The following is a 27,549-nucleotide window of genomic DNA, read 5'->3' as shown; positions in this document are numbered from 1 at the left end:
GATCTCCCAGTAAAGTGTGAACTACTCTCATAGCTGTCAACAGAACCACTGGGTAACCAGTGGCTTCATTATTTGAGGCGGTTTTAAGGTCAAAGGGATAATTATGAATGAACACTTTTGTTGGCTAGAGGAAAAACACATTAGGAAAAAGAAGGCAGCAGCTCAAATGTCTATGGACAGTTTCAGGAGCGCTGAAAAGTGTATATAGTCCCTCCAAATTCTCCTAAATTCTAAGCCAAGGAAACGTCAGTAAAATTTTAGCCAAAGCATGTTTCAGCTAGTATACTACTTTAGGTAACCACACAGTAGAGTAGCACTGTTAGAAATTATGTGTACAGGGAGTGGGATTTTTCACTCCTGAGGAGCAAGTAATAAGTAAATCTGTGCTGTTTTATATGATTGGCAGCATAATTTTGCCATTTTATCTCATGAAAGAAGTTTATATTTGTTGTATCTTTGCTACTGTGATATAATATTGATTACATTTTTTATTTATTTATTTGATCGGGAAATGTAACCACAATAACATTTTCAGCCTGTGGAGAAATGCTGTTGTCATCTTAGAAACAATTTTCAAGAATTAAATTTGGCAAAAAGTGGGGACTTCTTATTCTTGTGGTCACTATTGAGTAGCTTTTCCTTAGGATGTGTGCTATAAATTTGCTATAATAACTAACTGATCAAATTTATAAACAGCTATTTTCTATGTCAATAAATGTTTCCATATAGCTCTGTACACATCTCCTGCCCTAACTGGACATAACTCATGTTATACAATGATTAAATAGAGCATTTTGAGGTAATATTATTTTTGTCTCACAGAACTACCTTAGTGAGGTCAAATTAACATTGCATATGATACAAGTTTATGAAATAGATTGCACACATGTTCTTTTACAAATGGATTTGACTCCTTGTGGCATTAGTGAAATTTACATTGATTAACCAGTAAGCTGTAATGTTGTTTTCGATTTGGGCTCAACAAATCAATTTTACTTAATGCTCTAAGTTTTCTTTACTTTGGGGTATTTAGGGTAAGTAGATATTATATTGCCTGTGGGAAAACACTACACTTGTAATTAAGCTAAGGAGGTAATTTCGTGAAAAGAAGAAGATAATAGGGCAAAGTTTTCAAGATAATGAGATTCCCAGAAATGCAGGAACTATCCCTACTTGAATGAAATAAATTACATTATCATCCATCATATGACTAATCTAAGAGTAGCCATTTCTCTGTTAAAATAGACCTATCAAATAAAATGATAAAATACTGTCACTTAGGAAATGGATAACAAATTAAGAAATACTATTAACAAAAGAATGCTGTGTAGAGTTGGCATTCCATAAATGTTCCTTGATTTGAATTGAACAAAAAGACCTCCAAAAAAGAAATTCTCCCTTTCCCACTTACAATATAGTCTATTTGTACTTTTCTGTAAATAACAGTACAGAGTAAAAACTACATATAATGGGCATATATCCATACTTTAAAAAATACATCTATAACAACTTCTTTTATGCATTACATGAAAATAAGGTATTGATTTGTGGCAGCTCTAGTAAAATGACTGTCTAGAAGTTGGGAGAATATTTAACATGAAGTTGAAACTTTTCTTTTGAAAAAACTTCCTTCCTGGTTTAGAACTGAAGTTTATACCATTACTGAAATCACTTAGTCAAGGTAATTATGAAGTGCAAGGTACAATGTATAAAAGTTGAAAATCAAGACAAGGTTCTGAGAACATATACAATTATCTACTCGTAGAAAATAATGAGGAAAAACTACTTGCATATTAGTTCTGTTGGAGAAAAGTTACCAGGTAAGATTGTTATGTATCTTTTATCACATCTCAGACTTTGTTACTGATGCTAAAATTAGAAGACCAACAAATAGTATATTAAAAAAATTTCATTAAGCCCATCTCAGAAACTGAACAAAGAGACTTGGGTTGGAAATGATACTGAGAAGTAATGGGAAGCAAACATAGATTCTGTTCTTCCCCAAAGCTCAAATTACTTACTAAAATTGAGTAAGAGGTTGAGAAGTCATCAGCATATTTTCCTCACTGTTTTTTTCCCTTCCCAAAAGTTTTATATTCTGCCTTTTTGAGAAGAAAAATAGAAAAACATTTAAAAAAATAATTCGTCATGAACAAGTGGAGTTTATCCCAAAGATGGTTTTACATTTGAAAATCAAATAATGTAACTTATCAGAGTAATAACTAAAATAGAAAAACCATATGATCACCTTAGAAGATGCTAAAAAAGCATCTGAGAAAATCCAACATCCATTTCTGATGAAAACTCTCAGCAAATGAGAAATTGAAGGGAATTTCCTTTATCTGATAGAGATCATCACAAAAAAAAACCTGCAGCTAACATCAGAATTAATAAGATTTAATGCTTTCCTCCTAAAATCAGGAAGAAGACAACGTCTGTTCTTACCACTTCTACTCAACATTGTTTTGAAAGTTCTAGCCAGTGCGATGGGAAAGAAAAAGAAAAGACAGATTGGATAGGGAGTGGTAAAACTGTTTGTTTGCAGATGACATGATTACATAGAAAGACAGATGGAATTTATAAAAATGCTACTAGAATAAGTTAATTTAGTGAGGTTGCAGAATACAAGTTCAGCATATAAGCTCAGCTGTATTTCTATATCCTAGCAGTGATCAATATGAATTTCAATGTCATTACAATAACATAAATGTGTGAAATATTTAGGAAATAAATTTGACAAAGAATATGCAAAACCAGTACACTGATAATTACAAAACATTACCAAGATAAATTAAAGATGCATGTATAAATGGAGCAGTATAACTCGTTTATGGGTTAGAAAACAAAATATTGCCAATCTGTCAACTCTCCTTATATTAATTTTTAGATTCAATGTAATTCTAATCAATATTCCAGTAGGCTTTTTTTGGTAGAAATTGATAGGAGTTCTAAAATTCATATGGAAATTCACATGGGAAGGCAGATATAGGTATACAAATACAAACAGATGTGTGTGTGTGCGTGTGTGCGTGTGCATGTAGATATAGATATATGAGAAGGTAGATATGGTCTGGGTCCAATCAAGAGAGGAAATCTGTACAGTAATTGAAACAGAGAAAATATAAGAATTACTAACTATAACAGGGAATTGGAGCAACCAGGAGTAAAGAGAACTCTATAGGAATAGCAGCTATAAGGAGCAGCTATGCTTTTGAATGCTGAGGCAAAGCACCCGAAAAAAAGCCCCATTCCTTGCCGTGCTGCCACCGCCTCAATAAGGTTGAGATACAGAACTGGACGGCAAACGAAGTGACTGTGGTGCAGCACTGGTGTAAGTTGCTTGAAATCCACTTTCTAGGCTGCCAAAGGAGCTGTTCATAGAACGTGTCTCACCAGAATGTTCATAGAACGTGTCTCACCAGAGGCACTCACCTATGAAAATGCCCAAGGAACGTAGTGGCTCACGCCTGTAATCCCAGCACTTTGGGAGGCCGAGGCGGACGGATCACAAGGTCAGGAGATCGAGACCATCCTGGCTAACACGGTGAAACCCCGTCTCTACTGAAAATACAAAAAATTAGCTGGGCGTGGTGGTGCACGCCTGTAGCCCCAGCTACTCGGGAGGCTAAGGCAGGAGAATTGCTTGAACCCGGGAGGCAGAGGTTGCAGTGAGCTGAGATCGTGCCACTGCGCTCCAGCCTGGGTGACACAGCGAGACTCCTTCTCAAAAAAAAAAAAAAAAAAAAAGATAATTCCCGAGGAAGTATTTGAGGGAGCTTCTGGACACCTGGTGATGCCGGCCCCTAGAAAAGCCTGTCTAGTGCACACACTGGAACCCAGAAGGGAAACCCTTTCCTCTGGTAATATCTCTCCGGCGCCCTCTACCGGCAAAGCTCAACATGCTGCCAGCTCCAAAGGGAAAATATTTAAAGGGCCTAGGTCCATTTTCATGGAGCAGGCAAAAAATGCATTTGGAGCTGAGAGGTAATAAATCATTAACTAGCACAAATAGATAACAAAGAGGCATAAGGACATTTTAGGGGGAAGGGGTGATGGATATGTTCATTATCTTGACTTAGTGACAGGTATGTACATATGTCAAAACTTATCAAATTGTACAATTAAAAATGTGCCATTTATTATATGTCAAGTCTACCTTAATAAAGCTGTTAAACATGTAACTGGTCGAGCACAGTGGTTCACTCCTGTAATCTCAGCACTTTGGGAGACTGAGGCTGGTGGATGGCTTGAGCTCAGGAGTTGGAGACCAGCCTGGGCAACATGGCAAAACCCCATGAAAAAATACAAAAGTTAGCCAGATGTGGTGGCAGGCGCTTGTAGTCCAAGCTATTCAGGAGGCTGAGGCAGGAGGACTGCTTAAGCCTGGGAGGTCAAGGCTGCAGTGACCTGTGTTTGTGCCACTGCACTCCAGCCTGGGTGACAAAGTGAGACCCTGTCTCAAGAAAAAAAAAATGTATCTGAAAGTCTTCCACTACTCTCCAAACAGAAGCAATCCTTGAACTGATTAAAGGCTTAAGCGAAAGGCGTTTGTATCTATATGTGTGTGTGTGTATATATATGTATGCATTTATGTATTTTTTTTCATACCAAGAGCAAAATTACTGACCATTGAGGACTCTTCCTCAGGGTGAAATCCCCTAGGGGCTCAACCTTCAGATCCACAGCTCGGGAGCCCAGTTTGGCCGGGGAAGCTCACCTCCATCTGCCTTTTCAGTGGGACCAAGAATTTAAAAACCTCCCTTACCAAAATCCAGCGGCTCTGGACCGGAGGCTGGACTTCCCCGGGGCCAGTCTTAACAGATACTTGGTGTTCATGAGCTCCGGCTGTCTGGCTGCAGCACAGCACTCCTTCCCTTCCTCTCTGGCCATTTCTTGCTTCCTGGCTAATGGAGATCCCTGGACCCTCATTGCTCTCCTTTCTGGGAGGACCTGGTCGATGGCTGCTGTTCATGAGAGGTTTAGTATAATACACCATGTTACCACAGTGTTTGCTGCCTTTGCAGTCTTAGAATGTGCTGCCTGCCCTCCCTTTCTCACTCCTCAGTCTTCTTTATGTTAAATAGAAATTCTGCATTAATTTAATATTTATTGCCTACTGTATGCAAGCATTGTGTTAGCTATGAAGGCTACAACAATGAACAATGCGGACATAGTCTTTGCCTTGATGGTGCTTACCTTTTAGGAGAAACTGCAGAAAACATAAACAAAAATCCCAACTTAGCTGGACTTGTATGATGGTCAAATGGACATAATATGATGATTTTTCTCTCAACATGCCATGTCATTCTTCAAACCAGAATTACTGTAAGCTCCTCAAGGGCAGGGAACTCAGAAACGATGGACTACAGTGATGCCATTTACATATGCACACAAGTGCATACAAAATATTCACCTCTTGGGATGACTTTTTGATAGATGAGGGCTTATTAGAGAATTGGTTTGATTTTCCCTTAGCCTACTTTAAATTAATCTGTCAAAAGGTAATTAAAATTGTTGTTGTTGATGAAATTTGTAACGGTGGCCCAGAGTCTATACATTATTTTATTTCCCTGCCACTGTCACCACTGCCACAACAAAATGAATTTCAAACTAGATGTTTATTGAAAGGTAGGTAGGGTGTGCTGGAGGTTGGATGGTGAGTTGAGACATGCATTAATTATCCATTAAATCAATCAATAAAACATGCTTTTGAGCATGACTCTGTGCCCAGGACCAGGCTGGTTCTGTAGGGGGGTGGGAGAGTCATGTAAGAATTCAATTTGTCCTTACAAACCTCAAATTGTTCAATGTGAAATCTAGCCAGCAGAGAGCATTTGCTTTGGAATGGTGGTACTAAACCCAAGGCCAAAAGAAAGTCGGAAATCAATCGTGTTTGGGCCTTACAGTCAAAGGACTTTCTGTGGAAGGGCTAAGCTTCATAGGATATTTAGAAAATTGAAAAGTTGAAAGAAGGGTTTGGAGAGAGTGGATATAAGAGAGCAAATGAAGGGTATGATGTGGGATGAGACGGGTGAGGCTATTAACAGTGTCATGGAATTAATCACATGAATTTTTAAAAACTGCAACTTGTATTTTGCATATTCTATAATGTAGTGGCTTCTATTAGTTTGATAAAATATTTAAAATATGTATAGTGTACTATTTTCTAACTATTAAACCATCAAATTTCATTCTCTTCAAAAAGCGTAGGGTAAATTCTTATTTTCTAAGAATATCGTTGTGATAATTACATTGAATTAATTCTTGGCCTTGGAATACATCATGCATCATTTCATCTATTCTCTAGTTTTATTTGGATTCCATATCCAACTCATATTTACTCCCCAAAGTACAGAGAACATGCAAACCTGATCTCTTATTTTTAGTGAACTGTCATTTTCTACTACTTCGGAAAAAAGTATATGCATGGGCTTGGAAGAAAATGTTATTTTTATAATCTGACATGGAAACTACAAACTTCTGAGTCCATTTTGTACTGGTTTCAATGGAGCATAACTAATTCAATGCTTTCTGGGCATAGTACACTAGAGAGAAATCTTTCAATGAATAGTGCAATGAGATGGCCCATATTTGTATTGCAAAATATATCTTGAAACAGTTTTAACTTCAAAATAGGAACATCCTTAGCAAATTAGATGCTAAATGTTCCCTAGGTACCATAAAGACATCCCAGATAACTCTACCACACTTTGGTGGAAGTATTTGCACGTCATTTTCTGAGTCATTTACTCGTCCCCAAACAAAATGTCCTATCTTCCTCACACAAAGCATGGGTCTCCTGCCTAGGTCTTTTGGCCACTGCTTCCCTGGGTGACAGAACTCCCTCTCTATGCACTGCACTCCCTACTTCTCACACAGCTCGTGCTGGGGAATAACTTCCTCTCGATAGAGGTCTAGGGGCCAGGAACAGAATGTGAATCTGGGTTTACTTTTCGGGAATCAATAAACTGTGCATATTCTATTAAAAAATAAGCACTTTAGAACCTTACCATAACGTTGGGGCCAGTGCTAGGTATTTGACTTATTTTAGAGGAAAATGACTTGTTACTCATTTTCTTGGGTTTTTCAGTTTCAAAACTCAAAAACGTTGCCATGTCCAACAACTTCACATTTCTGAAATCCGATTTTGAAATCTCCTGTCTCAACCATCACGTCCTATTTATCCAGTTTACTGATTCCAGTACTCCACTTCAGAAATTTTCTGACCTCTTTGAGACCCATCACTCCCTGACATGACTAGCGTGTTCCCTCCTTGCCATCCTTCTCATAACCGCACTTTCTCCTTGGCTTGGAGTTTTGCTGTATAATTATCCCTTATAAACACCGTCACTCTTTTCCATCCTCTTCATTTGCCAAAACCTCAACCATGGTGAGCTGGGCAGAATAATGGCTACCTAAAGATGCCATGTGCTAATCCCTGAATGTGTGAATATGTCAGATTATATGGCGAAGGGGAGTTAAAGTTGCAGATGGGATGAAGATTGCTAATAGCTAGCCTTGAGATGGAGAAGTTGTCCTGCATTATCCAGGTGGACCCAGTGTAATCTCATGGGAGGTAGCAGAGGTATGGCAGCCATTGCTGGCATTAAAGATGCAAGGGATCAACAAAGCCAAGAGATGAGCTCTAGAAGCTGGAAAAGGCAAATAAATTGATTCTTCCTTAGTGCCTCCAGAAGGAATGCAGCCCTGCTGACTTCTTGAATTTAGCCCAGTAATATCCAGTTTGGATTTCTGACCTGTAGCAAGGTAATCAATTTGTGTTCCCTAAGCCACTAAGTCTGAGCAATAGAAGAGCAGTAGAAAACTAATGCCCATGGTTAAATTCAACTATCTACTTACTCTCTGCCAGCATCTACAGAGTTGATTATTGCAAAAAGCATACCACCATGCTAGTTGGCCTCACTTCAAATATGGCTACACGTCACAATTGGCCTCTTGACTTTTCCAGACTATCTTATCACACTTCTCCTTCTCCTCCAAGATAATTATTTTACAACTTCTCTTTCCTCAAATCTCCATCACTGCCTCTCCTCAATTAATTCTTAGCTAATGCTTCTTACTTTACCGAAAAAACAATAATAAATAATTGGAAAATACCACATGTTCCTGCCATTTTCCTCATCTGTTTCCATTGCTGCACAGGTTCTCTGTCTTCTACATGTTATAGTAGTAGATGAACTGTCCATGAGCCAATTGAAAGCCAATCTCTTCCATTGAGTCCTGGATCCCATCCCTCTTGACTTCTCAGGGGCCTCCCTAATGGCAGTAACACTTAGCAACTCAGGCAAAATATGCTGAAGTCTTAATTTGACCTTCCCCCAAAATGCCATATCCAAATGTACTGGTAATTCCTGTTGTCTCTACACCATAAATGCCCTGAGTCCAATACTTCTGTCATCTAGAGATGAGACTGCTACAGCTTGGTCCAGTTCTTCTTCATCTCTCACCCGATTGGATGCAATGACGTTTCTATCTTCACTCTCCACTGTTCTATGGCCTTAGTAATTTTTTTCTAAAGTGTAGATTAAACTATTTCTTCACCCACAATCTTCAAAATTCTCTCCACTGCAACCAGTAAAAAATCCAGATTCTAGCGTGCGCTATGAAAATATATGTAACTGGACACCTGTTTACTCCAGCCTCATTACAACTTTTCCCTTCATTTACTCCAGCCATGCTGGCCCCCTTTCTCTCCCTCACATTAAACAGGCTTCTTTCTACCCAGGACAGTTGTATTTGCTATTCCTTCTCTTGGAATGATCTTCTTCTCCTTCAATGGATGGCTGCCTTCTTTTCATTGATGTCTCAATTCAAGAGTCACCTCTTTTAAGAAGACTTCATTAATGCTAGCCAAGTAAGCCTAAAGTTGTTCTATTCAATTACTCATAGCATATATCAGTATCCAAACTCTCATGGATCCATTAACTAAAACATCATCAATTTATTGTTGGCCTGTGCCCACGAGAATGCCTGGCATATAGTCTTTCAATAATTTTTTTAATGACTGACTCTTATGCTAGTCTATAAGTTAACACTCCAGAGTTAACTTGGTTGAAGAAAGATTTGGGCAAGATAACTGTCAAAGTCTTTTTTTATGTGATCATTTACTTGTCCTTGGAAGTACTATGAAAGTATGAAAGTAGGATGCCTGTGTATCATTCCATTGTTATTGTTAGAAATAAGGCTGGCCAGCTGTAGTACCTACCCATCTTTCTGTGTTTCTACTTTGATTCTATGACAGGACTAGTGACAGCAATGATTACCTCAAATGAATAGTTTATACTTAACTGAGCATGCTTATATTTTAATTTTTCTTCTGCCATTACAATGACAAGCTGTGGGCTTTCTCTGCATTTGTTACATGTGCATTGCTTTGGTTTCTGAGACTAAAATGGAATAACCTGGGTGGTGGAAACAATGTATAGTTCTTTACATTACTATAGTGCCAAACATGCAGCAGGTTCTCTATGACTAGTTTGATTCACTGATGGATTTTCTATGGAGTCACAAATACTTCTTGCCTCATTGAGGCCTTCCTTTCCTTCATGGCTACAATGCACTCACCTTCTACTTTATCCATTGTGCTGTTACTTTTAAGTGTTAGCAGAAGTGGGGGAATAATCCCTCCCATTTCTGATTTACAAAATAGGATGTTACTAAAGTTTTCTTGATGGTAATGACACAAGAACTCTCAGAACTTTTCAACAGAGTCTTAGCTACTGAAGATCCAATAGGATCATATAATTATGTGATCTCTTACAGCATGATTTGCAAAAACAGGACTGCTGGGAAGCCTCAGTCATTGGCAATATAAAGTCACACATTTTTCCTATGTAGAAAACTGCTCTTTAAAATCTGATTATGTGCAGATATTAGGTCTATTTTGTTATTATTATACATATGTTTTTATGATTGGCACAATATTCATGTTTTGAGTTTTCCTTTCTTGACTAAATTAATCATAGTACAATATATAAATGAAGCAATTGATATTACTGAGAGGACAAAAATGCTTAAAGAAAATGCTGCAGTTGAAACTGCAAGTTACTTTTTTTAAAGATCTTATTGATCAGTTGCTTTATTGTAATTTAGACTCAGCCATAGGAAAATATACTCTTTTTGTGTTAAAAGGTTATGTGAACACAAATGTTATTTGAATTCATTAATTCAGTCAGCAAATCACCTTTGATATTATCCTCACAAGCTTTATAAATGCAAAGACAGTGTTCATATGGTTCAGTATTTTTTCTGCAGTGAGCCAGAGTCCTGGTCCCAAAATCAAGTGCATTAATGCTATGTACAATGTGGAATCTCAGTAATTACCAGTTGGCAAATTATGAGGACAATAAAACTTATATGAGGATATATTTTATTTTTTATGCCATCCCAAGTATTTCTCTCTCACATGAAAAAGGCATGAAAGTAACACGTGAATTTTAGAGTGGTTAATGGTAGTTGAAGGGTATGTTCATTTTCCTGAAGATAATTTTTTTAAAATTCTGACTTTCTAAGAAAACTGTAAAAGTCTCTCATAGACGCATTAACAAACAAGAAACAATGACATTTATTTGAAGTTGGGGAATAAGTCTTTGCAATAAGTATGTATAGCATGAAGTTAGCAGTCTCAGAACCTTTTGGCTAAATTACATGAGTCTCTGTCTCTTAGAAAGCTAACCAAGTCTCTATTAGCTTGGTCTAGTCCTGCTATAAAGAAAAGAGTAATGTCATATATCTGTCCTATCATTATAACAATGATATAGTGTTAACCTCTTATGGAAGGGGAAAGAAGTGTAGATGCTAGATTGAATCCCACTGGCCCTAAAATCTTGCTCTTTCTCTCATACACAATCCCTCCGCAAATGCAAAAAGCATGGGCTGTGATCTTTCCCCACATTATTTCAAATGTCCAGAAAGACACTAAATAAAATCAGAAGTTGAACTATTTGAAGGAAGTTCTCTTTCCTTTTATTTTTTGTTTGAAATCCTGTTTAGCATTGAAGCAGGCTTCTGTGATTGACGGTGGTAAATGACACATAGGGTTCAATAGAGTTCTGCGGTGAAGGGTAAGTATTTTAGTGTCTCTGCGACCTGATCCAAAGGCTATTCCTAGCAGTTTGTCATTTAGTACAGAGAAGGTTAGTGAGGTCATGTTGATATATGATCTTTTATGCCCTGAACTTATCACTGCAGTCAAACTGGCCCTATAATTCTCATTAACAATGAGCAGTTATTTTTTGACACTAAAGAATAAAATAAAACAATTTTTTTTGCCCTATTCTCCAAACTACAATATAAAGAAAAGGCACTGCTTAAAGTTTAAAGTATTCCACTAGAGAAATTTAGGGTATCTTTATTTTTACTCATAGGAGTAAAAAGGCTTTAGTGTTCTCAGAAGAAAACCAAATGAGATCACACTAATGAGATTGCTGGTAAGAACTGTCCAAATGTGAACATCACCATGATAAATATCTGTTTTTAGTGGAGAATGAGATTACCTTTAAAGATATTCTAGCATCTCAGCATAAATTCCAAAAGGAATAAAATTCTCTAAAGGAAGAAAATGCCAAAGAGATGGGAAGGCAATATGGGATGGGGGAAAGAAATGCCAGCCTAAGAATTAGGAGACCCCGGTTCTAGTTTGCCTACGTTATGGGCTAAATGATGTGCAGCAAAGACCATAACCTCTCCTTACCTGGTCTTTTCTTGCTTGGATTTTACTAACAACCTGGAGTGTTTTTGAGTCAGCTGACACATTTACTAGGTCTCCAAATCCATTTACCCCACAGACCTTTCTATTTTTATAAGTTTCAGCAGCATCTCCAAGAGCATTAAGAATAAAGTTAAATTTCTTAGCAGGCCATAGAGGTCTTTCAAGGTTTAACCCTTGCTTACTTCTCACATTGCCCATCACCTTCCACTTCCCACCTCCTTCTCCATCCTCTTGCTGTCCAGAACTAATGGAGCTTCTGCCCTAACAGCTGGATCTCCATTTTCCCCCACCACTGACCCAAATCTTACTTAATGAGTTTAAGTAATGACTTACTTCACCTTAATTGCTGCTCTTCCTTTTGGGTTTGGTGCCATCCTTTGTTACATTTTAGCACTTACTGTATTATAATAATCTGTTTATGTATTTGTTCTCCCCCTCCCTTCATCCATTAGACTTAACGCTTTTTGGCAAAGGGTAGTAAATGAATAATGAATGCATGAAAATCAATTTTTCTTATTCCTATTATAGGGGAAGGGGAGATGGAGTTGAGTCATTGGCTAATACCATTATCAAGAAATCAAATCATCATTTTTACCAGGAATTCAAAATACTTCCCCCTCCCCATTCCAGCTGAATGCTCTGGTGGAAAATAACTAATTAGTTAACTGAATTAATTTTAATTCATTAGAATACTAAAATTAATCTTGAAGAAATAGTTCATTTCTTTTACTTTCTAGGCAAAAGATCTTGAATTTGACTTCAAATAATAAGTTCCTTTGGGCTAATTTTTCATTCAACCCTGTCTTGGTTCCAACCGATCACGGTTTATAGCTGGACGTCACTTATCTCTACTAGAAAACACAGATGTAGCCTGGAATAATGGAACAAATATTACTCCACGCAAAATCAGAAAATATGGGTTTGAATTTGTCATTTCTTAGTGTGGTGACATTGGACAACATACTGAATCTTTTGAACCTCGGTCTTCTATTCTGTAAATTAGAGTAATATCCAGCTTACAAAGTTATGGCAAGTCTCAGGTAAGATGATACATGATGTGAAAGCACTTCAGAACAGTTAAATGCTAAACAAGTATGCTATTACTCTAACCCTAAACCCAAAGTGTCAGTATTGTTTATAAATTGGCTATCCTAACTTCTTCCTAGTGATACTATACTAGGCAAAAAAGACCAATTTGAATTTTATCTCCTCTGCCAAGTAAAAAGAAACCAGAAAAATGCCTAAAGAAAGGAGGAAGATCAGTGCATCAAGCAGGCCAGATGTAATCCACAACGTAGATAACTGACTTAGGCTAATTGGGAATTCAGAAATAGACATCTCTGCCCTGTATAACTACCCCTTCCCTCAAATATTTCACTCCCTACCCAGACATCTACCTCTAGGAGTGGCACTGTGGGCAACATAGGGAATTCAGAGTTCATCAAATGTCTCTATAGTGTCTCATATTCTGAAAATGCTTTTGCAATCAATTCTATATATTATGCTTCACAAGGACCTAGAGAAGTATGTTAATATTATCCTTGGATCAGAAAAAGAAGACAGCTAGCAATTAAGTGATTTGCCTCAGGTCATAAAGGGAATTAATGCTGATACTAACATTCAAAGAGGCCTTCTTTGTATGGCAAGGAGAACTTCTTTATTTCTTCAGTTGTAAATTATCCATATTATGACCAGATTTACCAGTCCTCAAGGCAGATGACCTTGAGGTACCATTGGGACTCTGAGGGAGCATGTATGGACACCTATACTATTATTGCCAGCTTAGCCATTTCCACGTAAGTCATAGCTAGGTATAATTTTCAGCGGAAAAAAAATGGCATATAGAAAGGAGCCATTGATCTATAGTCAGGCAGGTAATACAAAGAAGAGACACAAGGGCAAATCTGTGTTTTGTCTTTAAGAGTTTGATGTTCTTTCCTGGAGACCAGTGATTCTCAAACACTTTATGTATTTCTTAAGGATGGGAGTTAACTGCATAATAAACAATCTATATATAAGAAAGCAATCATATGGTGTTATTACTATTATTTACCATTATCTTGGCTACTGGTTCTCATTTCTCTACTCAAGAATATATAGTGAACAAATTAAATAAATTTGAAAGTTTAAAACATGGAAGTAAATATGAGCGCCCACAGGTTAGACAGGCCTCATGACCAAAAATGAATTGATAGAAAGGTATATGTCTCAGTCATTAATCTCTTCACAAGATGTTTACAGTTCTTCTTTCCGACAGGTGGTAGGAGAGTATCTCTCCATCCCCTTTAGAAGACAGGAGTAGAATAGGACTATTCTGACCAATAGAACATGAGCAGAAATGGCACATGTTACCTCTAGGTGAGAGTTTTAACAGTTAGTGTGAAATGTGGGTCTCTTTCTCTCTGCCACCATGTCTAGTGTCTGGGAATGCTCCAGATAGTGGCTGTTCTGTTTGTCTGGTCCTGGACGAAGGCCAAGGGGAACACAGGAGTACCTAAGCCATGATGGATATGTAGCTTGAGAAAGAGAAAACATATATTTTAAATCACTTAGATTGGAGGGTTGTTTGTAATCAAAGCATAACATGTACTGTTCCTATGAGAAAATTCACCTGATTCAAAAACAGCAAAGGCACTAGAGGAGTAAGAATAGCAAAGCTTAAGAAGAGGCACACAGTGAATGGATGTCCACAAACCTAAAGGGAAAAGTAGAACGCAAAGTGTCTGAGGGACGATAAACAAGGCAGTAGAGAAGTTATTTCATTGGAGTGAGTGAGCCAAAGTCTTTCCTTACACGGATGGCAACACTGGCATGGTGGTTAGACCACCACTGGGAGACTTCACCCATTTGATAGATGTCAGAACTTTTGTTCTGATAAAATGGCAGAATCTGATAAATTCTTGACTTCCAGAAAATAATGTGACATTTCTTTTAAAACCAACAATGTGGTCTTTCAAAAGTTGGGGAGGCAGTGAGGGAAATTGCAAATTGAAATTAAACTTTCTCAATAAGGAAGAACTGCGTAATGTTAAGGACGACATGAAAAACCTAGGAGATTAAGTAGCAAACAACATAGGGAGAGCACTGCACACAGAACTGGACTCCAGCTTTTAGAGAAGTGAACATGAAAGATTTATAGAAGAGATATTTGTGATATCATAATTATACATTTTAAAAGGGTTTGGAACTCTGGCAGGATGGGAAGATTTAGTATATTCGATTACAATAAAGTCACAAATAATCCTGATTAGGAGCCCTCAATCTTTGCAGTATACTATATGCTTCACCAATTCATTCAACAAATGTTTATCAAGTAACTACTGGGAGTTAGAAATCATGTCAAAATGTTGGGGCTCAAAGAGGACATCAGTTCTGCCCTCAGGAAATTTACAGTAAAGCAAGAGAGACAAACAATAAAGAAGTAATCCCAGCACTTTGGCAGGCCGAGGTGGGCGGATCACAAGGTCAGGAGTTCGAGACCAGCCTGGCTAACATGGTGAAACCCCGTCTCTACTAAAAATATAAAAATTAGCCAGGTGTGGTGACATGTGCCTATAATCCCAGCTACTCAGGAGGTTGAGGCAGGAGAAGCACTTGAACCCGGGAGGCAGAGGTTGTAGTGAGCACCACTGCTCTAGCCTGGGTGATAGAGTGAGACGCTGTCTCAAAACAAAACAAAACAAAACAAAACAGAAAACAACAAAAAAACCCAAACAAACAATAAACAGATAAGCCCCCGGTAGCATTTATTAAATATTTAGTATTCGTTAGTGATTATGACTGTGCCTTTACCTAATTTTTTTCCCCTAACTATAAGCCTGTTGGATAGGAGTAAACAGGAGAAATGGAGGCACAGAGAAACGAAGTAGTTTAGCCCTACATTTATACAGTAACTGTCCAAACTATGACAGGAAGTCAATCTTCTATGATTTCAATGTCTGTATTCTTTCAACCATAATTTGATGCCTTTCATATCTAACTTTGAGATTATATATACTGTTTTTACATTTTAAAAATGTGTGTGTGTGTGTGTGTAAAATGAACAATAGATTTATCTCACAGACAAAAAATACTTCTTTATGTGATTATTTTGTTCTTTTTTTCAGTTCAACTGGAAAATAGTTATAGAAAATCAGGGGACATTAATGATTTATAGGCTATGATTTGAGAACCTTTCTAGTAGTCACATGTAAGATATAAAGTTGCTTTTCAACAAAGAGTCTAGAAATATTTAATGGAGAAAAACGGATACTCTTAGGGAAGAATGACAAAATCCTCTCTAAAAATACAAGCGACCAAATTGGTTTTACAAATTTATAGGTGAGGTTAGACATTTTCTTATTTTTAAGAGGATTTTGTTCTTTTTCTTCAGGGCTTGAATTCCACGAATTAAAAAGGGAGGTCTTACATATTTCTTTTTTCAGAAGTCCCAGTAATGTACACCTATAATTGGAGGAATTTTGGCATCTGAGAATATAACTCAGCATTTATTATAAGCCAAACAGCTAAATTGATTTTAGCATTCTGGAAGAATAATTGCACCTTTGGTGCTGAATTGCTTCCCTATGAGCATTGAGCCAAATATTAATGTACATTTGAAAGGAAACGAAAAACGTTCAAACTCTAATGTACGTCAGGCCTATAAATCGGAATCCAGTCACTTTAAATTAAGTTGGATTTCTTGAAGCAAAACTACTTTTATTATTTTTATATTACTGTTCTGACCCACAGTTTATACACCACATAACAGTGTTCTAAGCTTTTCAAATACAATAGAAATCTCCATGTGGGAGGTTTCTGTGATATTGCTCGCTCCACCTAACACAAGCAACCAGCCCAGTGTCAACTCATCTCCTAGGACATCCAAAAGACATGTGATATTCATTCTACTCAGAGTTCTTTCTGTAACTCAGTGCATCAAGGACAAATTTACTGCCTGTTAATTATTTTACATTTTTTTTTCATTACAGAAAAATTTAAATTTCTAAATAAGCAAAAAAAGGAAAAATGTATAATCTAATTACCTAACCAAAAAATTGGTAATATCTTGGTTTGTGACTTTCCAAACCCTTTTCTTCGTAGATAAATAAAATTTTATTTTTACAAAAAATACAATACTAATATTTATTACCTTATTTTTTTACTTAATCACAGGTTAAAATAATATCTACAAATAATTTAACACAGATGTATAGTATTAATGTATGGCTCTCCCATATATTTTAAAAACCAACCACTATATTTGAATATTTGTCTCCAATATTTGGTTATTATCACATCATTCCTTAGCATATCTGTCATAAAACAAGTTGAATGTTTATTTTTATTTATTTATCTGTACAATTGTTTATTTTTAGCAAATGTTAAAAATAACATTTTAGAGGTGGGAATACAATTTTGGGTGATAAGGAGTTAATGAATATTAGATCTTGGTTCTGACAGTGCGTCCTACCTTCTTCCTGCTGGAAGTCCTGTCCCAGGCCCCACCTGGGTGCTAGATGCCAGGGGCTTCTACCTTCTATGCCCTTGCTTCACTCCTTGTCGAGACTGGGGCTCTTCCCTGACCCAGTCCAGACATCACCACCTGTCCCTGGGGATGAACCTGTCTTGCATAACACTTGAAGGGAAGGTCCAGCTGCGATTGTCTGTCACTCTTCTTAGCCAGTCTTGCTAAGCTGACAGTTTCCAGAATGTGTGATGAGCCCTTGAAGTCATGCTTTGCTACCTGGAGCCCTTAGGAGCCACTCTGCAGGATACCCACACCATCCTTCGAGACTGACCTTTGGGGGCTGTGTGTAAACATTTCATCATTCACATAAGCATTCATTCATTCACCTATCACACAATTTAGTGAGATAGTACTTTTCATTAGATTTTGTCTGGGTCTGGAGATACAAGTGTGTATAACATAAACTCTACCTTCATGGAGTGGGTCTAACTTTCAGAACTCCCAGGGAATTCTCAGCCAAGAGAGAAGGCATTTATGGCATCCAGTTAGAAAATCTCTGGAATTCATTTTCAATAGGGTGGTAGATGACATTTAGTTTGGAGCAATTGTGGCATTAGGTATTTTTATTTCAATGATTTTCCCTCTTACATTCACGGAAATCCTTGTTAACTCAAGGTTGGAAGAGAATAATGCACCTAGGATGTGAAATCCACCCTTCTGTTAACATAGGTTACAACTACACTGCAATACATAGAACCAACTATGCCTCCACCACGTCCACCTTCCCTACCTTGGAGGAGTGTGTATGTTATAGGTAAAGTGTGGGGACAGAAGCAAGGAACACGGGATGACTTGTGGGTCATAACATTATTGTGATTTAAACAAGATTGTAACATTGGATACTCTGAACTTCCAATCTGCAGCATTATTTATTTTTGGATACTGAATCATTAAGCCAATGAAAACTTTTCTCTTATTTCAATGTCAAGTGTATATACAGATTATTAATTTTTTTTTTTTTTATATTAGATGGAGTTTCACTCTTGTTGCCCAGGCTGGAGTGCAATGGCACAATCTCAGCTCACTGCAACCTCTGCCTCCTGGGTTCAAGCGATTCTCCTGCCTCAGCCCCAATTCTGTAATTGTGACACCACACCAGGCTAATTTTGTATTTTTAGTAGAGACGGGGGTTTCTCCATGTTGGTCAGGCTGGTCTCAAACTCCTGACCTCAGGTGATCCGCCCACCTCGACCTCCCAAAGTGCTGGGATTACAGGCGTGAGCGATCGTGCCCGGCCATACAGATTGTTTTTACACTACCCAGGCTCAACACTCTAAGTTGGAAGAGACCTCAAATATCTTCTAGCCCAAGACATTCATTGTAGAAATGAGAAAACTAAGCCAACATTACATGGCTTGAAGTTTTCCCACTTCAGAATTTGAACGTCCAAAAGCAATTAAGAGTATTTCTGACTGAAAACTGAACAGAATAAGGTATATACCCTAAAGGATAATTCTTCAAGAAGTATCAAGAAAATAAAAATAAAAATGAATAATTGTCCAATTAAATAAAATCCCAACTTTTAAGCCAGACATTCAAGGTCCATTTCTTGTCTTTCCTAACATAAGGTCTCCTCTCCAGCCAAGTCACTTTTTGAATGAAAACATACAGATCCATGATCCTATCCTATTCAGCCTGCTAATCCATGACTTGACCTGCTTCACGCCTAGTTCAGAAATTCAGCCTGCCTTCCAGACAAGTAGGTACTATAGCTATGGATCTATGGCTAACATGTACTCTGTATGGAACACATATTCATTTGCATGTACAAATGTTACTTTGGAAATTTAATAATTCTTTGCATATGATGGAATGTGGTAACTCCAAGACTTTTTTTTTTTATTCCAAGATTTTACAACCCTGTGAACTTCTCAGGATGCACTAGGGAGGAGAATTCACTGTTGCTCTATGTATTTCTTTTTTCAAGAATTATATAAGGATACCAGCTCTCTCACCGATCTTTACCATGATCATTATCACATCCACTCTCTAAGGCTGAGGTCAAAGCTGGCAGTGCCTTTAACTTCTCCCTTCCACCAAGAGGTATCTTGCCATAAAGATCTTCCTCCTGTGGTTTCAAGTTGCTTCTGGAATGCTTCTGAATTCCCTAGCTTTGATTTTTCCCATTGCCATGCCTGCCTTTTTGTCCAGCTCTTGCTGTGACTGACAACCACCATGGACCTGATACCTTAGACCCCTGTTCTTCCTGATGTTGCACTAAATTACTGGGCTGACAACCCCATACAATCCCAGCTCCTGAGTCCCAACCCAAGTCAGACCTGCCCTGGACCTCAGAGGGAATATGAAACCCTGGAATGCAGAGTGTGCCAAGGATGCGTATTGGCCAGACTGAAACTCCTAACGCTTATCAATTACTTTCATTCTTCTCAGTTTATAGCTTCTTATTCTACAAGGGCTTCAACTAACCATACCCATTCCCTGGTGCCCAACCACATATGTGACTAAAATAATACATGAGGTTTTTGTTTTTGCCTATATCAAACAGACTATTAATACTTTTCCATTACTATGGTTCAGTTTTTTGGTAAGCAGCACTGTCCAGGATTAGCTTTTTTTTTTTTTTTTTAAATCTAATGGGACCAGCTAATGAAAATAAACGTTGATAATCAGAGAAAAAAATAATACACAAAGGATTTAACATTATTATCCTGCTTTCTTGGTCCATGAGACAATGTAACTGAAATCTGTCTTTTAGATCATATTATTAACAATCAGCTATCGATTTTCAGGTTTACGTTGGTTCGGGTCATTTGTTGTATTTCTCTCCAGAACATTGCTTGACCGTAGCAAAGAAAATATCCTATAAAATGAGCAAGTAAGATGCAATGTTTCAAAGCTTGACCCATGGGGTGAGTCTAGTTGTGTGGCACAAGCAATATACCTGGGTGGCTACCTTTGCTAGAAATCTCTTAAGAAAAGCAGCCAGGATATAAGTTTATATATCTTGGGTTGTCATTAAACTCAGTCTGGGGAAAGCAAATAAAATATAATTGATTTTTTTTCTCTGGAAGATGCGATTTTCCACTGAAATATGTAAAATAAAATATGTTCAATAAATTAAATGATTTTTTAAAAAATACAAAACACTTATGAAGTTGAAATATTTTTAGAAAGAATTACAACTTGAGCTTTCTAGCATCACATATCCAGGGCAATCTAACACATGCCTTTCAATTAGGAAAAGCATATACAACTTAAAAACTTTTATGTTTTTCAGTAGAAATTTCTCTACCGAGGCTTAAAATTCAAAAGGTGCATTCTGAAGGTCACTTAAAAATGTCTGAATATTCTGAGAAAATTATTTGTAAAATGTAGGGCAATATATCAAAAATAGTCGTAAACATATAAAACTATTTTGGTTCGGAAAAAGAGTCATTGGATTCTAGTAAACTAGTTTTCTAAAGTTGTATCTTTTTAATGAAGGTTGTTAAATATTCAGCAGGATCAAAAGGCATTCTATTTCCAGCATCATCTACATCAAAAGGCAGTTCTTAAGAAATTGGTAATTAGGTAGAGTTTTATTCCAATAACAGAGCTTTATATCACATATTCCTATTTAAGGCACTGAGACAACAAACAGCATAACTAGGACCCTAAGTTGAACCCCACCTGATTAATCGATACCCACTGTGCAGGGAGAGCACTTTGTTGAGGCAAAGCTGAAATCATTGCACAGCGTCTCAAATATATCAACTTGATGATTACCTGACTAGCTTTTCCTGCTGACTTCTTGTCAACACGTGAAAGCCCATTTGGCATTGTTTGACTCTGCTCTAAAATGCAGAAATAGGCAGATCACCCAGGCTCTCTTTTGAAGTGAAATACATGCAGCCTGGAAGCTGACAGCCAGTATTACAGGGAACTAGGAAACAAAACCCTCAGAGACCGCTCAGAAAAATACCTATAGGAGGCCATTAAGACAACAAAGCTCTTGAGGTAAAATTCTATCTAAGAAGCTTTAATCAAAGAGCAGTGTGAATCTTATATTCTTGTTCTTTCTTCAGCATGATTAATATCATCAGTTCCTTAGGGCGCTCAGTAAGAAACAACATTTCAAAAATACTCCCTGGATAGACCAAGAAAAAACTGCCAAATACACATTCTACAAGCGCAAAGTATTCATTGTAGAGGGAGGTGTTTTTTAAAAAGAGTAAAAATAAAAAAAAACAGACAAGTCTTTATAAGTTTTTTTTTTTTTATAGCTAGTCTTTCATAAATAGTAATTCAAGCCAGCTCCAGACACACTTATACACAAAGTCCAACCTGACTCCTTTTCCCAACCACTTGCCTCAAGGTGTCCCAACCTTTCATTTCCCTTGTTCAGCATCTTATTGGAAGAAAGTCTGGTAAGAGTTGGTATGGAAAAGCACTATCTATACACATATGCAGATTTCAGATTAAGAAATAGGATCCTCCAGCTATGTGCTATGTAACTTTGAAGAAGTTACTTAAGTATTCTTGGGCCAGTTTATTCATTTGTTACATGGGGATAATAATGCTGAGCTCAAAAGATGATTTTGAGAATGAAGTGAGGTATCTAATGTATGTAGGAACAGGTTCAATAAGTGGCTGTTGTTTTTGTTGCTATAAACTGATTCCCCCTGGGTGAATCTGCTGTCGCTGCAACTCATCTGTAGGATATTTCCATTTTAAAGGGGTTTCTAGAGGATTGGAGAACTCTCAGGACCAAAAGATGTCAATTTACTTCAGGCATTTCAGGCACCCTGCTGGGCTGGTGGGTGAGTTAATTTCTGTCATGGGAGCCTTCCTTGTACCTTTCAAATAGATGCACAGGAAGCCATGAGCAGTGAATCTGGATCAGAGGAATTAGGTTCAAATGATGGTTTTACTACTTGCCAAGTGTGTGAACCTTAAGCACATTACTACTTAATCCTTCATGGTCTAGGCTTTCACATAGGTAAGGTGGGGATAACGATATATAAGAGGTCATTATAAGACATATAAGAGGTTAATAAGAGGGTTACATGACACAAAGCATAAAAATGACATCTTTTAGTCCTGCGAGTTCTCCAATCCTCTGAAAACCTCTTTAAAATAGAAATACCCTCACGTCTGTAACTCCAGCACTTTGGGAAGACAAGGTGGGCTGATCATTTGAGGTCAGGAGTTTGAGACCAGCCTGGCCAATATGGTGAAACCCCGTCTTTATTAAAAACAAAATAAAAAAACAAATTCCTCCATTATTGGAAGAAAATTCTACTTAATTACCAATTTTTTAGGAATTGCCTTTGATGTAGATGATGCTGGAAACAGGCATGAAAATGAGTACTGTCAATGGTCAGTGTTATACAAGTGTAAATTATTACCATGATCCACTCCTTGCCCTTGTCATAGAACATGCCCCAAGAGTGATACAAATTTTTTACCATTGAGAAACAAATAGTAACCTAACTGGTCAAGAATAAACTAGAGAAGGAAAGAAAATACACACACATTTAACCCAAAACAATTTTGATTCCAAATTTGGGCATTTCAGCATTCATATGGCTAGCACAGTTTGAGAATTATCAAAATTACCTGGGCAAATAACAACAGATACAAGTCATAAAAGGGGTGAATCTTAAGGCACTACACCTACTGAAAGAAGCCAGGCATACAAGTGTCCATCAAGAGATGAATTAATCAACAAAATGTAATCTATACATACAAATGAAATATTCATTCAGCCTTAAAAAAGAAGGAAATTCTGACACATGCTACAACATGGATGAACCTTGAATACATTATACTAAGTGAAATCAATCAGTCAAAAAGGACAAATATATATATATATATAGAGAGAGAGAGAGAGAGAGACATATATATAGACTTATGTATAGAGACTTATTCATATATATGGAGAAATTTATATATATGTATAAAATAAATATATATGTGTGTGTGTATATATATGTACATATAGCCTGCTGTCCTCTCTCTAATATAACTATACAGCTTACTGAAAAAGGAAAAAGTAAAAGACAATCACTTGGGATCCTCTATGAAAACGTGGATTTTCAGACTATACCCTGAACTTACTAAATCAGTATCTCTTGGAGAAAGACCTGAGCCTCTAGTTTTAAAGAGCTCTTCCAGATAATTCTGATATGTACCTCTGGTTAACCACTGAAAAGTTTCTGTGATCACATCTTAATCTACTTAACCAATTGACATTTTAAGAATTTTTAACACTTTCAATTTCGTATGCTGAATTTTTGTTCCATGTTCTGATTATTTTATGTAAATAATAGTCTTTTTTAAAGGTGGCAAAATTGCACCAAAAAAAAAAAAAAAAAAAGTGAGGCAGAGAAACATAGTGCAACCATGTAAATATTTAGAATTTTGGTTATTACTTATGTAACTAATGTTGATTGTGTGCATACATGTCAGGAACTTTTCCAAGGCCTGGGGATATATTCAGAGATGAGCAAGCCAGACAAAGTCCCTGCCTTCACGAATCTTACACACTAGTAGAAAGGATCTCAGAGAAATATTGATGATGTGTAAGCCGGTTTTCATTAAAAAATAAACACTACTCAATAGGCACACATTAGAGTCTAAGAGATTTAAAAAAGTAAAACAAATCAAAACGAAATAAACCTGTAGATTTTACAACTTGTATTTTCATCTTGTAATTTAATTGAGACTACTGAACCAGCTCAGGAGCATGTCAGGTGATTAAGACAACTGCTGAGAGTAAAAAGTACAGAAAAAGAGAGTAAGCAACTAGCTCCAGTCCAGTGTGAATGTCAATGAATACATCTGGCTCCTTATAGCTCTCAGTGTTGCTCTTTGAACCCTTAGTTGTTAAAAATATTAGGCAGACACATATGTTTTGCAGTGAAGAAAAACTGTTGCTAAGGCTTTGTCATTGTAGAAAAAGCGGCCGATAAATTCTCTTTGTTTTTCTATAATGCGCAAGTCAAACTCCAGGAAAAGAAAAAGCCAAGTTTCTGGATTGTTTCTTTGTCCATTTGTCAAACATTTATTAAACAGAGACTGTAATAGTATCTACCTCATAGATGTTGTGAGTGAGAAGTGAGAATACAAATCCTTTAGCCCAATGCTTGGTACATAAAATGCTCTTAGTAAATATTAACATCATTGGCATATTGGTCTCATCACTGGCCAGGCATCTTTCTTTCCAGGAGGTGGAGATGCAGAGACAATTGAGACACACACCTTCAACAAGAATCTTAATATAACATCTAGCAGAGGGTGGGATGCCAAACAAATAAGGCATTATGCTTGCTATTGTAAGGAGAGTTCAGTAACATCACTGAAAAGTTCTCTGGGGTGTAGAGAAGAGAGAAAGGAAGGTTAGGTGAGCTATTAAGGAGAAGGTTTTGCTAGTATTTTTTATGCAATTGCAATTGTACAAAGATACTTTCAGAAAAAATGTTTTCTGCCACCTTTGTGAAAAGTCATTATGATAATGTTGACTTCAAAGATTTTGTATAAAACTCAAATATATAGGATAATTCTTACGGATACTAAAGGCTCATATTATTAGATTTAGTGTTTAGATCTGTGATAGAATTAAAGCTGGTTTTAAAGAGTGTGCTATTTTGGGATAAAGAGGAGAATCAGACAAGTTTCAGCTGTAAACAGTATTAGAAATCATGTAGTCTACACCTTCATCTAGATAAGAAAATTGAGGAGCACATGGGGTAAGTGAAAATACAAACAAAGGTTCCATCTCAATGAAACGAAGTATGTACGTAACAAGCCACATCTATTTGTTCTGTGTTGTCCAGTATGGTAGCCACTAGCCATATTTAGCTATTTAAATTTAAAGTAATTACAATTAAATAAAAATTTTAAAATTAATTCCCTGGTTAAACTAACGACCTTTCAGCTGTTTAATGTGACCAGCACCTCCCTTATCAAGCACCACATACATAGAACATTTTCATCATCCTAAAACATTCTATTGAGTTGCACTGTGTTAGTTTTAAAATGAGAGAGAAAAGTAACTTTCAGTCACTACTGAAAGCATTTCACAATGAATAAAAAGCTTGTTTAATGTTGTTACCAAATTTTTCAAATGTACTTCTCAAGTTACCTATGCAATTGCTAGTTTATAGAAAAATCTGGGGTGGGAGATGGTGGCTCATGCCTGTAATCCCAGTGCTTTGGAAGGCCAAGGCAGGAGGATTGCTTGAAGCCAGGAGTTTGAGATCAGCCTGGGCAATATAGAGACGCTGTTGTTACATTTTTTTTTTTTTTTTGGTCTGAGATGGAGCCTCGCTATGTCGCCCATGCTGGAGTGCAATGGCGCAGTCTCGGCTCCCTGCAAGCTCCTGCCTCAGCTTCCTGTGTAGCTGGGATTACAGGCACCCACCACCACGCCTGGCTAATTTTTTGCATTCTTAGTAGAGATGGGGTTTCACCATGTTAGCCAGGATGGTCTCAATCTCCTGACCCTGTGATCCACCTGCTTCGGCCTCCCAAAGTGCTGGGATTACAGGTGTGAGCCACCGCACCCAGCCATATTACAAAAAAAATTTAAAAATTAGCTGACCATGGTGGTGCACCCCTGTAGTCCCAGCTACTCAGGAGGTTGAGGCAGGGAGGTTTGCTTAAATCCAGGAACTCAAGGCTGCAGTGAGCTACGATCATGCCACTGCACTCCAGCTTGTGCAACAGATCAAGATCCTGTCTCTAAAAAATAAATAAATAGAAAAATCTAACTTTGCACTCAAATGTTTCACATTAAAAATCAGGCGAGCATCATCACTGAATGCCTAACTTTGCAGATGCATCAAAGTTGCGAGAGTAATTTTTGGAAATGGAGGTGGAAACCATTTTAATGTTCCAATTGTCATACATTTCAGGAGCAATCTAATGCAAATATCTACTACAGATTATCAAAAGGAAAAAAAAGGAGGTAAGTGAAATTTAAGTAGACCATATTTCAGGAGAGAATTCATAAAGTAGAATACAAAGGAGGAAATGTAGGTTTTATTGCTTTCTTAAAATGTTATAAAAGTAAACTTTTAAAAAGTGACTTTTCCTATGAATTTAGGAAGTAAAAAACTGCAAAGTATTTCCCCCTTTTGATAATAGTTTTTCACAGTATAAAAATACATAAAATATTAGATCATAAAAGATGTCTTGTAAAAGAATATGCCATATAGAGAAAAAAGTGTCCTTAAACTTCTTAGGGAACGTGGTGTTATATCACGATTAAAAAGTAGGAGAAGGGGGACAATTTGAAATTTTAAAACATTTCTTAAAATACTTCTTCCAGGAAACTGAATTTTGAAACTATCTATTGTAGAGTTTGTTCTTGGGCCTAAGAAGTCAGAGACCTACTCAGTATCTTTATCTGATTAAGTTTCTTTTTATGTAAAACTAAAAAATCCACAAATTTCCCTTCTGTGAAATCATTATTTACTATTGTTTCTCTCTGTACTTCTCTTTCTGATTAGTACCATTCGTTATCAGTGGTCACAATAAGCCTGGCCTGTAACCATGTGGGCATTTAATATTCCAACGTGCCCTTACACTGGTGCCAAGGGAGTGATTGTGGTATATGCGTCCATTCGGAAATTCCTCTCTCATAATCATTTAATATGTTTTTCACTTCAATTTAATTTTTCAATATTTTACCATATAAATATTTTGAATTATTATCTTATTTGCACCCTAAATTTTAATTTATTTTTTGCATATTAATGAGTCCCTTTTTCAATATTCTCATAGCTTATATCATAATTGAGAGGGTCTCAAACACAAACTGGTGCCAAAAGTGACAAAATGAGAAAGATAAGGACTGTACAATGATCATATCTGTGCATGGTATAGATGGCTGATTTGTAATCAGTACACTTGCATGATTTTATGAATTTCCAGTAAAACTTTGCCAAAGGAAACCTTCATTTTATTGCTTGTTCCCACAATAAATTAAAGCTTATCAGCAAATGTGATTTTGTTTTCAGACAACCAATGCATCAATTTTTGATATCAATTTATGCATAGTTTCCTATAAAGTCTGTCATATCTTATTATGCCGTATAAATGTTGGGAATGAGTAAAGATCACCCTCTTGTTTGCACAGCAACTGGCTGGCCAAGGTAGTCAGAAAGACAGCCATTCAAAATTCAGCCAAATACCAGTAGGGCAGGCATTTTCCAGAAATGTGCTCCTGGTCACAAATAGCATTTTCTGCGCTGTTCACCTATAATCTAAAAGCAACAGCAAACAGAACAGTATTACGGCCTGAAGCGATGGAGATTGCCTGGTCCAATTGAAGCAAAGGTTTTGGCCAGATTCAACGGGGGAA

At 37.0% G+C, this 27,549-nt stretch overlaps 1 protein-coding gene and 1 pseudogene across 2 annotated transcripts in view; both read right to left on the bottom strand.

Annotated features, from left to right (window-relative positions):
- Positions 1-4,996, bottom strand: part of LOC105532465 — a 28,011-nt pseudogene extending 23,015 nt beyond the window's left edge. The window contains exon 1 of the transcript XR_001004981.1: positions 4,766-4,996. The product of XR_001004981.1 is annotated as a 40S ribosomal protein SA-like (transcript). The remainder of the gene's footprint in view (positions 1-4,765) is intronic.
- The window catches only part of HS3ST5 (heparan sulfate (glucosamine) 3-O-sulfotransferase 5), a 210,134-nt gene that overhangs the window by 60,468 nt on the left and 122,117 nt on the right, over positions 1-27,549 (bottom strand). The window lies entirely within an intron of this gene.

The sequence above is a fragment of the Mandrillus leucophaeus genome, unplaced genomic scaffold, assembly GCF_000951045.1.
Source record: "Mandrillus leucophaeus isolate KB7577 unplaced genomic scaffold, Mleu.le_1.0 Scaffold96, whole genome shotgun sequence".
Taxonomy (NCBI): domain Eukaryota; kingdom Metazoa; phylum Chordata; class Mammalia; order Primates; family Cercopithecidae; genus Mandrillus; species Mandrillus leucophaeus.
The sequence above is the reverse complement of the archived record's forward strand: the minus strand, read 5'-3'. Positions and strand labels throughout refer to the sequence as shown.